The sequence below is a fragment of the Alexandromys fortis genome, unplaced genomic scaffold (assembly GCF_014885135.2).
Source record: "Alexandromys fortis isolate MF-2015 unplaced genomic scaffold, M_Fortis_MF-2015_v1.1 scaffold_12, whole genome shotgun sequence".
In the NCBI taxonomy this organism is placed as follows: domain Eukaryota; kingdom Metazoa; phylum Chordata; class Mammalia; order Rodentia; family Cricetidae; genus Alexandromys; species Alexandromys fortis.
Window position 1 is genome coordinate 711,189 of NW_026067937.1, and position 14,316 is coordinate 725,504.

The window sequence follows — 14,316 nt, forward strand, 5'->3', positions numbered from 1 at the left end:
CTTAATATTTTCCTCCTAATGTTTTCACACCCTGTGCATAGTAGTCCTTTCATAGTTTGCTTTTCAGTTCTGTCCTTGAGTCTCACAAACACTAGAAATTTCAGACAAACCCTTAACGTTCCTTCATTTTAAATCTTTAATCTACAAGATAAAGTTACTAAGAAAGAATTGGGAAGAAACCTGTTGTAATTAGTCTGGAACCTCCTTCCTGAGGACTGGCTCTCATAGCTTCTGAAGGGTCTTTGTAAGATGCCTAGAGAGAAAAGCAACGAACAGTCTTACCCAACTGTGATTTCTATGGGCTGCAGCAATGACCATTCCTCCAAGATATCATTAATAGTGTAATGATAGCTCTGATAACTTGGAGATAACCAACAGGTATGTAATTAGACTTATGGTCAGCTTAATAGGAGGGAATTCATACTTTGTTACTGTAAACTTAGCCAACTACCCATGTCTAATAAGGTCATTGACCCAAAAGAAGAACATACTACTGTTACTTTCATAAACTAGCATCATTTCTAGCTCTATTTCAATGCTTAGCCTTATACCCACAGATAAGTATAGATCTTGTCCTGCATCAAAGGAGCTCCATCATACAGTCGGTGGATACAGTGACAGACAAAAACACTGGTCAAATGCAGAAAAAACAACAGAACACAAGGCGTCCAACTGCAGTCAATAGACAACTACACTGCGACCCTTATACCTAAGGTTCAGGAAACATTATAGAAGAGACAGGTGGAAAGAACGTTAGAGGCAGAGGGCAGGGTATCTGCTTCTGGCTAGTGTCTTCTTTACATGACAGGAAAGTTGTACCTATGAAATTCCAAAGACTGGGTTGACTAAACATGCCCTGCATAATTCTGTCATCAGTTGGCATGCTAACTTGGGTGAGGGCTATCTTGCAATAAGAATGAAAGGGACTCACAGTTTTCAGAAGGATGGGGAAAACATAGGAGGAGTTGGAGAAGGGACAGGGAAGGTTAGAAACAATTTGAGTCTGGTGTGCAAGTCGAAATTCTAAAAAGAAAATAGAAAAAAAAAAAAACCTCTGATAGACAGATAAAGATCTTAGGCTACTTGTTTCTTTGGGGTTTCCTTTCCAGCCACAGAGGAGATACTCCTTGATGCAGCAAGAGTAACACCTGAGAAAGAGAAACATGAATGGAAAAAACTCGGGAAGGAGAAATGTGACATGCACACCCATAAAATCGAACAACTTAGTCCTCCAGAGTCATCACAAGCATACCACACTTGAGACAATAAAACATGTCAGGGTCCCTTAATTTTAGCTGGCTTATCAAGTGAATTTTAGTATAATATTATCTTAATTTATAGTAGGTCTTCTTAAGAGAGTAGGGGATTGTTCATAAATCAATGAAGAAATTCTCCTTCTATGAAAAATGATGTTATTTAATAATACATGCACATGTAGTTTGCCAAAATATGCAAAATTCTCTAAGTCTCCCTGGAGTAGGTTTCAAGGTACAATAGAGGATTATTTTGACTCTTTACAAATGACTCTGAAGGTCCTAACATGGGAAGGAGTATGATTCGAACAGCTGAACACCAGCAATAATGCTAGCATATGCTCGCACATCTTTCCAGGGCTTTGACTCACTAATTTTACATCTTAACAGGCTCCAAAAGCTACAGGAAACCCTGTCTCGAAAAAGAAAAAAGAGGAAAAAAAAAAAAAGAAATTCACTATAATATAAATTTAATTACTCAGATTTCAGAATTTAATTAACAAAAGATAATATTAAAAACCTTTCTTCAACTCTAAAACCACTCTTACTTAAGCTTGGCATCAAGTACATTTTATTCAGCAACAGTTAAGTATCTCAAGGGTACTGAAGGCAGAGTTTCTTCATCATCTGACTTGTTCTCAAGGCTTATACAAACATGGCAAACACACATTTAATTGTTTTACAACTTATTTCGTGAAATAATGATTAAAGCTTGGAAAAGGAATGTTTGTGTTTTCTTTATCAAACCACTCACCTGTAATAACTAATGCTCACTAGACATGATGTTCTTAATTAAGTGGTTTCATAACCTACACTCTTAAATAATGAAGAAAAATTTTTAAAAGGAGAAGAGATGCCTTTGAACATAAGATACAGGTACAATAAGACTATAATGCTAAGCAAATTAGGTACAATAATAAATGAGAATTAAGTTATCATTACTAGATATGTTCTAGTAATACTAGATATGTTTTAACATACTATATATGTTCTAGTATTTTTTAAAAATTATCATTACTAATGCATATTAATTGCTCATATACTGGGTTTTACTGAAAGTATATATATATATATATACATATATATATATGTATATATATTATGCTTTTCTAGCATAACACCCCAGATTTCCTATCTCAGTCTTACCTGCCCCTGGATGCACGTACAAGTACTGTTGAAAGAGCATTCGGGTACTTAGTATCTAGCTGGAAGAAAACAATTGATTTGGTCATATCTTCTAGGAAAGATACTTAAGTGTTTATTTTCCAGGGGTGATATTTTGAAGTCCACATGTTGGATTTTCTTCTTAGCAAAGTGAATAATATTTGTTTTCTTTAATTTATTTTGAAGGAATTTTTTTGTAGCACATATATTTGAAAATCTCCAACACTGACTGAACTTTGTTTTGAAGATACTTTATATTGTATGTAGGCTGCTGGCATGGAAGGGAGTCATCAACAGTCATATCTCAACCCTGTGAACTACAATAATCACCAAAAAGGCAAGCTATGCCCATGAATACTATAGTAGCACCAATGTTAATAGGGTAATCAAAGCTTACTCTTTGGGTTTAAGGCTGAGTCCACAGGAGGAAACACACGGCTGGCACTGTAAATTGTGACAAGAATCCATGGTTGACGAGGTCACTGCCACAAAAGTAGAACTTATTACTATTATTCTACCAAATGTACATAGTATTGAATTGTCCTTAAGTTCCTATCTCTCTACACATATATTGGTGCATTTATCAGGTGTTGACAAAGACGTTTCTTTGTGTGATGTTGGTTAACTCAGAAACTCACTACTGGTCTAAATGTATAGAATAAATGTCAATGAATGTCCACCTACAAATGATTCATTTATTTTGCTAACTCTCCCAAGGGTTAGGGGTCACCATGAAAAGGGGGCAGAAAGATTTTTAAGAACCAGGGGTCAGGTTGATCAGATGGAAACAGTGTCTTCTATACGTGACAGTACCATTCTACTAATGAATTCATAGAAGCTAGGGTTGACTTTTCAGCATCTATACAAGATAAAGTCAGTTAACATTGTAGCATTTTGGGGGAGAGGGGCCTTAGAAGCTCCCATGCCTAATTGAGGGATCATGGATAATTGAAAGCTTCTGGGAATGTTACAGTCAGTTTTCTTTAAGGGTGCTTTGACCATACTCTGTAGATAGCACAACACCCATGAATATTTGGGCAGCACAAAGTAGACTCAAGGGGTTGTTACAACAATAAGAAGACACAAAGTTGGGGAGTCAGGAAGTTAGAGGTAGGTCTTGGAGGGGATGGGGAGGGTAATGAACCTGATTAAAATAAATTTTTATGAGATTGTTAAAAATAAATAAAATATTAAAATAGTGATATAGCTATTTTATTAGATACCAAATTTTTGGAAGAATTTGAAAACAACCAAGAGAATATTTTATTATAACTACTAAGTAATTTATTTAGCAATAGCTAAAATTAAGATATCTGTCAATAAATCAGATATAAAAATGTTTCACTTCGAAGTCACATTTCAGAGTACTGTAAATGATAAAGCAGAAATGAAAAGGGAACAGTTTTATTAGCGATTTTTTAATTTATTTATTTCTTTATTAATTAATTAAAGATTTCTGCCTCTTCCCCACCGCCGCCTCCCCTTTCCCTCCCCCTCCCCCAATCAAGTCCCCCTCCCTCGTCAGCCCAAAGAGCAATCAGGGTTCCCTGCCCTGTGGGAAGTCCACAGACCACCCACCTCCATCCAGGTCTAGTAAGGTGAGCCTCCAAACTGCCTAGGCTCCCACAAAGCCAATACGTGCAGTAGGATCAAAAACCCATTGCCATTGTTCTTGGGGTCTCAGTAGTCCTCATTGTCCACTATGTTCAGCAAGACCGGTTTTAACCCAGGCTTTTTCAGACCCAGGCCAGCTGGCCTTGGTGAGTTCCCGATGGGACATCCCCATTGTCTCAGTGTGTGGGTGCCCCCCTCACGGTCCTGAGTTCCTTGCACGTGCTCTCTCTCCTGGTGCTCCTGATTTGGACCTTGAGATTTCAGTCCGGTGCTCCAATGTGGGTCTCTGTCTCTGTCTCTGTCTCTGTCTCTGTCTCTGTCTCTGTCTCCTTTCATCGCCTGATGAAGGTTAAATTCAGGAGGATACCTATATGTTTTTCTTCGAGTTCTCCTTCTTATTTGGCTTGTAATAGCCAGAACCTGGAAACAACCTAGATGCCCTTCAAATGAAGAATGGATGAAGAAAGTATGGAATATATACATATTAGAGTACTACTCAGCAGTAAAAAACAAGGACTTCTTGAAGTTTGCAGGCAAATGGATGGAAATAGAAAACACTATACTGAGTGAAGTAAGCCAGACCCAAAAGGAGGAACATGGGATGTACTCACTCATATTTGGTTTCTAGCCATAAATAAAGGACATTGAGCCTATAATTCGGGTTCTTAGAGAAGCTAAATTTATTAGCGATTTTTAAATGCATATGTGTTGTTCTTGAGAGATGGCTCAATGATTATGAGCACTGACTGCTCTTCTGGAGGATTTGGTTCCCAGCACCCACATGTTGGCTCATAGTTGTCTGTATCTCCAGTGTCAGGGAAACTGATGCTGTCTTCTGACTTCTGAGGACACAGCACACACACAAAGTATACAAGAATACACATGAACACTAATACACTTTAAAAATATTAAATGAGGCCGGGCGTGGTGGCACATGCCTTTAATCCCAGCACTCGGAAGGCAGAGGCAGGCGGATCTCTGTGAGTTCGAGGCCAGCCTGGTCTACAAGAGCTGGAGAAACTCTGTCTCGAAAATCAAAAAAAAAAAAAAAAATTAAATGAACCTAAACCTATGTTTGTGTGACTTGGATTCAGATACTGACTTTATATCCATTGATAATGTGGCCATAAGAAAATCATTTTGTTTAGTTGGAAGTATTACCCCAGCTGCTGACATCCATGTACCCAAAGAGTCTGGAATGTTTGGGTTAAGGCTTCACCCCAGTCCCTGGCACCCTTATACCTAGAGAGTTTGGAATGCTTGGGTTAAGAGGCTTCACCTCAGCCTCTGGCATCCATATATCCAAAAAGTCTGGAATGTTTCTGTGGAAAGATCCATCACAAGCCCTCTCCTCTATGAGTTGCTTCAGTCCAGACTTCACCTCCGAGAAAGTCTGCCAAATGGTGGCCAGAGAGGCTCAAGACCACTCCCACAGTTTATTTATACTCCCCCCTCCACCACCATCACAGAGAGCAAACACATGGCTTTCTGGTCTTCCTTCCCCATCTCCCATATGAGGGCCTGGAAGGCCACCCAGGAGTGCTGGTATCCATTAAACCTGGGCTTTTTCTAATTTGGTTTAATTTGGTCTGATTTGAATTATTGTGTCGGCGAAGAGGTTTATTGGGCCACAAAAACTTTGCACATTTCACTTCTTAATGCTTCAAATATTTTGTCTTTATATCCATTGATAATGTGGCCATAAGAAAATCATTTTGTTTGGTTGGAAGTATCACCCCAGCTGCTGACATCCATATACCCAAAGAGTATACCCAGGTAAACATAATACTTCTTTTTTTATCATTTATTAATGGATATTAAATAGGGTAGTCTTTTCACAACTCTTACATAAGTGATGACATATCAAAGGTACCATGTTTACTCTCATTATTGCTTTTGTTAGAGAAAGTTTTCATAATGTTGATTAATAAACACTGAATGCATGAAGTAAACTCAAGAAAAAAAGGGAAATACAACACAGGCATTTTCAACACAGTATGCATTCTTTCTTTTTGTTTTTGTTTTTAATGATGAGTCTTACTGTGTTTCACAGGTTTGTCTCAAAATCTTGGTTCAAGTAGTGCTCCTGTCTACCTGAGGTCATATTTTATTTTCTCATGAAAAGAAAAAGGTCCCGAGCCTCTATTAAAACATAATAACATTTGCTAATGTTATTACTTAACTGTCAGGTTCAAGAACATATTTTATTACTTATTATGTTTTCTTATTTTTAATTAAAATTAAATTCTTGCATAAATTTCAAAAACAATAGAATATCTGAAGGAAAACAAGGAACTACTGACCATAAGAATTTTCTCACTGTAGAAATTTAGTCTAATTAGTATAGCATTGCCATAGGTTAAAAATTCTTAAGTGAAAATCTATTCTGTGAAAATCTATTATTTAAAACTCTTAGAATCACAAAAATTCCACCAAGGTGTTGTAGTATATAACTTTCCCTAGACCAACCAGCCACTTCCTTCTTGTTGGATAGAAGCATATATTGAAGATTTTTAATTATCTTCCAGAAATCTTACATAGTAATAAAAGTTTCCATAAGATTGCAGCCTATTGATAAAGACCATGTTTCCCTGACTCTCTTGCAGCTAGATGTGATCAAGTGACTTGTGGTGGTTTGAAAGAAAATGGTCCCCAAAGGGAGTGACACTAATGGTATGTGTGGCCTTGTTGCTTTGAGGTCTCCTATGCTCAAGCTATACCCAGTGGGGCAGAACACTTCTTATTGCCTATGAGGCAAGATGTAAGGACTCTCAGCTTTGTGTCCCAAACAATACCTGCCTGCAGGCTGCCTTGCTTTCATGACAATAATGGACTAAATGAACCTCTGGAAATGTAAGCCACCCCAATTAAATTATAAGGCTTGCGATGGTCATGGTGTCTCTTTACAGCAATAGGACTCCTAACTAAGATATGACTAAATTATAGTGAGAGCATAGATTGCATTATGAATCTTACATTTTTTCAGCTAAACAGAAGAGACACATTCTCTTTATTCATTTCTCTATATTTTTTTTGTATGAGAGGACATGGCTGTGGTAGATGGAACTACAGCAGTCATCGTAAGCCCAGAGATGAGAGCTTTGTATTTAAAATGACACAGCAATAAGGTATATGAATCCTAAGTCTCTAAAGCTTTCAAAGAAGAGAGATGCTGTTTTGCTTAAATTTACACGTAAGAGAGAGATGAGCTTATGTGTAATTTATTTCTAGTTTTGAGTAACTGAAGTGATAGTCTAGCTAATACAGGCATACACTGTTATGGCTTACATCTTTACTGTTCCTCAAAGGCTCATATGTTAAATACTTAGTCCTTCACTCATGTTTAATTTGGGGAGCTGGTAGAAACTTTAGAAGGTGGGACCTAGCTAGAGGCAGTCTTTCTTATGGAGTATTCTTGGAGGTTTTACTTAGTCCATGGTCCCATTTTCCTATTTGCACTTCATGGTCATGCCCTTTCTACTCTGATGCTTCATCTCATCACAGCTCAGAAACCACAAACTGGTGATGATGGATGGAAACCTATGAAATCATAATCCAAAGTAAATACTTCCTTTATTAAGTTGTTCACGTCCAGTTTTTTGTCACAGCAGCTGGAGTTAGCCATTTTTCAAGTAAGCTGGCAGTCAGTGAGCCTCATCCTCAACCCAATTACTGGTTGAAGATAGGTGCTGCTATGATGTTTTGTTATTGTTTGTTTACTGTGTGTGTGTGTACTGTTGCTTCACATGCAGGTCCTTGTGTGTGCACAGGAAGCGTTCCTGCCTACTGATCCTCGGATTTTGTAGTAATTTCTTCACTCTCATATGAGACCTTTCTTCATGATAAACATCTTCAGTATAAACATCCTAGCACCAAGGTGCCAGATTGCTTCTCAACCAGCTTCAGGGTAGCCAGTAACACTTGCACTGTATCTTACTGGTTTCAGGACGCTGTCTATAACTTTGGGCTGTCTTAAAAGACAGCTGCTAGAAGAAAACTTTTGTTTTCCTGCCCAGGAAAATGTTTATCTACAATAATTGATCTTTATTCTGAGTTGTGAATCAAAATTTGAACACGACGTTTCAAAGAATTCGGATTTGTATTCTTCCACTTGTAGGTTTCTTTTCACCCGAGGGTTATGGCTTTCCAGCCCTCCCATCATGCAAGGCTGCCTTGCTGTAAAAGCTTTTGTCATCTCTAGAACAGAACAGAACACACAGCGGAATCAAGGTCTGGATATAACGTAAGCCTTTCTGAAGAAGCACTACGTGTTTCTTTATAACCTCCACCCCTGTAGACTTCAACATTGTTGTTTTGAGAGAAAATGTTTCCAGCTGGTAAATTCTGAACCTCCAGATCCAGGTAGAAAATAAAAGTGTCCTTGATCATAGAAAAAGAACTAGCTGGATTCTATGCTAATCAGAGCAGACCTCATTCTTTGTGAGGGAGAAAACATTACTGTTGCTGAAGCACTTTGAAGTGAAAGCTGTTTGAATGATTTTTCTAAATGACGCAAGACAGAGCTTAGGAGAGGCGGATCAAACCTGGTGAAAGGGAATAAGACGCTAAAAACACTTTGTGTCCTGCTGGCCACAGGCTTGAGTTAGAAACTTCCAGAAAAAAATAATCTTTTTGAAGTAAAAGTTCTCCAAGGAAAGTAAACAATTTATCCTGAGAGAATAAAATGAAAGAAGTGATTCTTGTCATTAACATATATATATCTTGGCCACAATTGTTTGTAAAGGACTGTCACCATTTTTTAAATAAAGTTTTCCTCTATCACACTCACGTATGCACATATATTAACTACATATAATAATAGGCGATGTTATACCTTAGTACCTGTATATATTTACTTCCATGGTTTCCTTTTATAGCCCTCTCAACTTCTGGTAAAGATGTAAGCTTTTTGGTTTTTGAAGTCCTATTCTGTAGAGCTAGAAGTAGGCTTTGTCACTGTCGGGTTTCAGGAGACATTCTGGCCAAGGCAGTCTGGCTTGGGTATAACTGAGGAAGTCACTAGGGGCTTCATCTAAAGCAGATTCCATCCCAGAAATAATAGGAGAGAAGATATAGTCCAAGAGGTCTAGACAAGTAAAAGGCATGTGTAGGTTTGACTTGAAATCTGTCTGTAGTGTGCCTTTACTAATACAAAGCAAATAGACAGAGGCTCCAGAAAGACTAGCTGGGCGAGACTCTCAAGGAGACAGTAGATGTCACTTTCAAACCTAAGAAGCAAAGAACATATTGCAGAAATAAGGAGAAAGACTGCAAAAATCTGCCAACAAAATGAAATGATGTCTCCTGTGGCTGAATGACAAAAGAAACTGCTGCAAACATGGGCCTTATAACCCAGTAACCTGGAGCGTCAGTTCTGACTGTGAAATGGAATTCCTTGTTCAAATCTGGTCCTCCCTTAAGAGTTTGAACTCTAAGAGGGCTAGATCTGTCTTCATTTACTTAAAAGCTCACAGAGCCTTGCACATAGAGGTGTCTAACCAGGATGCTTTGATATCTAAATTAGGAAGAAGCCCACAATGTTACACATTCCCCTGCCTCCAGGAAAATAATGAATTACAAATGCCTAAAAATAATAGGTACCGTGGTGGTTTGAATAGGAACAGACCCCATAGACTCATGCATTTGGATAGGTCATAGGGAGTGGTACTCTTAGGAGGTATGGCCTTGTTGGAGGAAGTGAGTCAATGCAGGCAGGTTTTGAGGTTCAGAAGCCCATGTCTGGCCAGTGTGACACAATCTTCTGCTGCCTGTAGATCAAGATGTAAAACCTTCAGTTCCTTTGCCAGTACCACGTCTGCCTACATGCAGTCATGCTTCTTACCATGACAATAATGGACCAATTCTCTGATATTGTAAGCCAGCTGCAATTAAATTGTTTTATCAGGGTTGTTGTGGTTGTGGTGTTTCCTCACAGCAACAGAAACCCTAACTAATATAGATGTTGGTACCAGGGATTGGGTATTGCTGTGATCTGTCTTATTGTGCTTTTGTTTAGAAGAGTGTGGATTTGGGGATTCAAGAGTAGGAAAGGCATGGAATGCTTTAACTGGTGCTTAATGAGCCACACTAGCAGGGACATTTAAATCAGTGGTGCTGAGGGTGACTTGAACTGTGAGGGCCTGGCTCAAGAGGTTTCATAGGAGAAGAAATTTAGTACGTGAACTAGAGACTGTTCTTGTGATATTTTGGCTAAGAATGTGGCTGCTTTTTTTGGCCTTGTTTGAAAGGTCTGCCTGAGGTTAAAGTGAAGATCTTTGGATTAAATGAACTGGCAAAGGAAATTTCAAAATAGTTTAGTATAGACTGTCACGTGTGGTTATTAATGGCCATACTTATAAAAATATGTGATAAAAAGGAGCAGGATGAGCAAAGAAAGATGCAAATGTACAATTTGAGGAGAAAGGGGAACCAGGGAGTGAAATGGAGCTAAGTCCTCTGTTCAGGAGATAAATAGATTAAAGAAATGCCTGATGTTAAATGGAATAAAGGGAGGGGAGTGGAGATCCCAGGGCACGATCTCCCCCAGCTAAGTGTCTAACTTGTGAAAAGGGAGTAAAGAAAAGCACAGAGGCTGGTATGGTAGGGCACACCTTTAATTCTAACACTGCAGAGGCAGAGGCACAGGCAGAGGCACAGGCAGAGGCAGAAGGATTTCTGAGTCTGAGGCCAGACTGATCTACAGATCAAGTTCTAGGACAGTCAAACATAGGTAGTGAAGGAAGCAATCAAAACCAGAAAGATAGTGAACATATAATGAAATGAAACAAAGGGGGCATGTTCCAGCCCCAGCAAGCAGCAGAACATGGCTACTTCATCCATGTGGTTCCAGCTTTAGAGTCAAGGATACAAGAAAGGGCTTACGGAAACTCCCTTCACAACTATGGAAAATTGCCGAGGCCAGGTGTATTGCAGGGGTGTCTGTGCATGGAGGCCCAGAAAGGATTTTCTGTAAAGCTTTGAATGCGGAGCCAGGATTGCCTTGGAGATCCCAAAGTCAGTGTCATTGGATACCTGTTGAGGAAAGCTGCTAACATGGAGTGGAACCAGTTTAAGAGAAAGAAGTGTGTTGCAGTCAACAAAGATGAAATGAGTTGGAGATTTGAAGAGTACTTTGACATCAAATGTAGAGATGCAGAGTTTGGAGCCTGCTCAGCTGTTTTTTGGTTTTGCTTTGGTTCAGTTTTCCCCTACTATGTTCCCTTCCCTATCATTTGGGATGATAATATATATTCTGTGCCATTATATGTTGTGTGATGTATATGTTGTGTGATGTTTTACTCTTTTGGCTTTTTGAGGACCTTTTCTTACTTTTGCATGTCTTACTTTTACTCTGTGGCTTGCTGTGTGCTGGGTGGCTGGTCCCTGATGTCCTCCTCTCCTTGTTCTCTTGCAACTTTTTCTCTCTCCTTCCAGATTTTCCCTTCTGTTTATAATCTCTGCCTGCCAGTCTGCCTATCCTTGATCCTGCCCTGCTATTGGCCATTCATCTCTTTATTAGGACCATCAGGTGACACAGCTTCAGAGAGTTAAACAAATGCAGCATAAACAAAAGACACACACTTGAAAATAATATTTCTCAACAACTATATGCTCATCTGCTCTTCTATTTTGATTTTATAGGGGATTGCAGTTAAGAGATTACATGAAATTCAGAAGAGACTTTGAATTTTGGTTTTAAACATTGTTGAGACTTTTATAGACCATGGGGACTTTTGAAGTTTGACTGAATACATTTCTGCTTTATGTACATTCTGCTACAAGCCTGTGAAGGCCAGGGAGTGGAATGTAGTGATTTGAATAAGTATAGCCTCATAGACTCAGGTGTTTGAATGCTTGGTCCCAAGGAAGTGGCACTATAAGAGGTGTGGCTTTGTTGGACTAGGTGTGGCCTTGTTGGAGCACGTGCTGTTTCACTGGGGGAGGGCTTTGAGGTCTCAGAAACTCAAGTTTACCCAGTGTGACACAGTCTTGTTCCACTGCCTGCAGATCAAAATGCAGAATTCTCAGCTCCTTCTCTAGCACCTTATCTGTCTGCATGCCACCGTGTTTTTCTCTAAAACAATAATGGACAAAATTTCTTGAACTGAAAGCCAGCCCCAATTAAATGTTTTTCTTTATAAGACCTGCTGTGGTCATAGTGTCTCTTCACAGCAATAAAATCCCTAAGTAAGACAGATAATAATATTCAATGCATGGGTTACCCATGCAAAGGTACTTCCTTCTATTAACATTTTAGTAGACTTTTCAGAAAAGAACCATGGCCCTGAATTTCAATATTACTAAGAGATCCTGAAAAATGATATGTCACTAACAAGAGTCAGGAAACTAATCACCCATAGGATCTAGTTAAATTTCATCGTCATAGATGATGCAAGTAAAACCAATCCTGACTAATTGGGATGAGCAACTCTGATGATGACTTTTCCTTGCTTCTCAATCATGGAGTATTTGCTACACGCCTACTTTTTCTAAGCTGCAGAGGTCAATGGTTGGCAGAGGTAGAACATGTTTTATGGCTACACTGATGGCAAAGTTGAATGTATATAAGAAATGAGATATTCCCCCAGAGCTAAGAGAAAGTCCTCAGAATCCTTCTCGCTATGTAATTTTGAGCAAGCAACAGGGACCAGTCAAAACTAGGAATCAAGATGTCAACCAAGAATTGAATGCAAGGCGCTTCTTATAAGACAAAGAATTACCATCATGCTTCTTCACAGTTTTGTTTCTGCTCCACCATCTTATCTTTCTCTATGGCTTTTTCCTCCCACTTGCAAAATGATCACAAACTACTTATGTGCTCTAATCTGACAGACAGGATGCTTGCCTTCCTATTCTGTCTGCCTAATGAGCATCACTATGTCCTTTTAGGACTCAAGTCGTCAGTGTCACATTCCCTGAAGATTTTATATATCCTCTCTTTTGTTACTTGCCCACTCTTCAGAGAAGGCTAACATCTCACTTTCTGTGCCTTTAAATTATTGTATAGAATACTCTAGAAGATTTCTAGGATGTTACTTGTTTCTTTATCTGGTCTTAGTGATACCAAAGAGCAGAATCCAGCCACATACTAGAGAAATGCACACAGATATGTATAAATTCATGTGTGCATGTGCACACATATTCGCATATATGTATTTTAGTTGATATTCAATGACCAGCATTAATTTTGTATGCTTTTGTCTGTGGTGTTTGTATACACGTGTACATGTGTGCGAGTTGCTGTTGGCCAGAAGGGAATGTTAATTAAGTGTTCTTATTTATTAAGATAGGAATCACTTATCTTAATAACTACCACTCTCCACTTCATTACATTGAGATAAGGTCTCTTTGAGGGTTGAGAATTAGCCTTAGAAAACCTCCTGGCTTCCACCATTCCATAGTACTGTGGGTCCATGTGTGGTTATACCTAGGTCTTTCTGTAGATGCTCGGGATTCAATTTAGGCACTCATGTTCACTCTCTTAGCTGCCAAGCCACATATGTATTCTGTTACTAGGGGGAGAGTTGTTCCAATTCATTTCTATTTTTTTAAACCTTGACCTCTTTACTAGTGTGAATAATTAATTTAGGGTTTCTAATCATAAATCAATTTAAAATTTTAATTAATTTATTTATGTGTTCAATGTGTGTGTATGTGTGTGCACACTCACATGCCATGGAGTGCATGTGGGAAGCCAGAGAACAGTTTAAAGGAGTGGGTTCTCTCCTCCCACTGTGTGGGTTTGGGGTATTGAACTCAGGTATTTCTTTAGACTTGGCAACAAGTCCCATTACTTGCTGAGCCATCTCTCCAGACAAACCAAAATTGTCCTTTTAAATCAAGCAGATAATGAAGAGCTTTTGTAAAGGATTCACTTGAGTATGATGTTCACTTAAAGTACAACATAAAAATAGGAGCAAACCCTTTCAAAATATTACAGAAATAAATAGCTGCCATTCATGAGTGTGGCACAGGCATTCAAACTGGATAGTAAGACTGCTGCACATGTTCTCCCTCCATCTGCTCCTCATTGGGACATTGGGAGCTCAGTCCAGTGCTCCAGTGTGGGTCTCTGTCTCTATCTCCATCCATCACCAGATGAAGGTTCTATGGTGATATGGAAGATAGTCGTCAGTATTGCTATAGGATAGAGTCATTTCAGGTTCCCTATCCTCAGCTTCCCAAGGGACTAACTGGGGACATCGGCTTGGGCTCCTGGAAGCCACTCTAGGTTCAAGTTCTTGCCAACCCTAAGGTGGCTCCCTTAACTAAGATATGTGCTTCC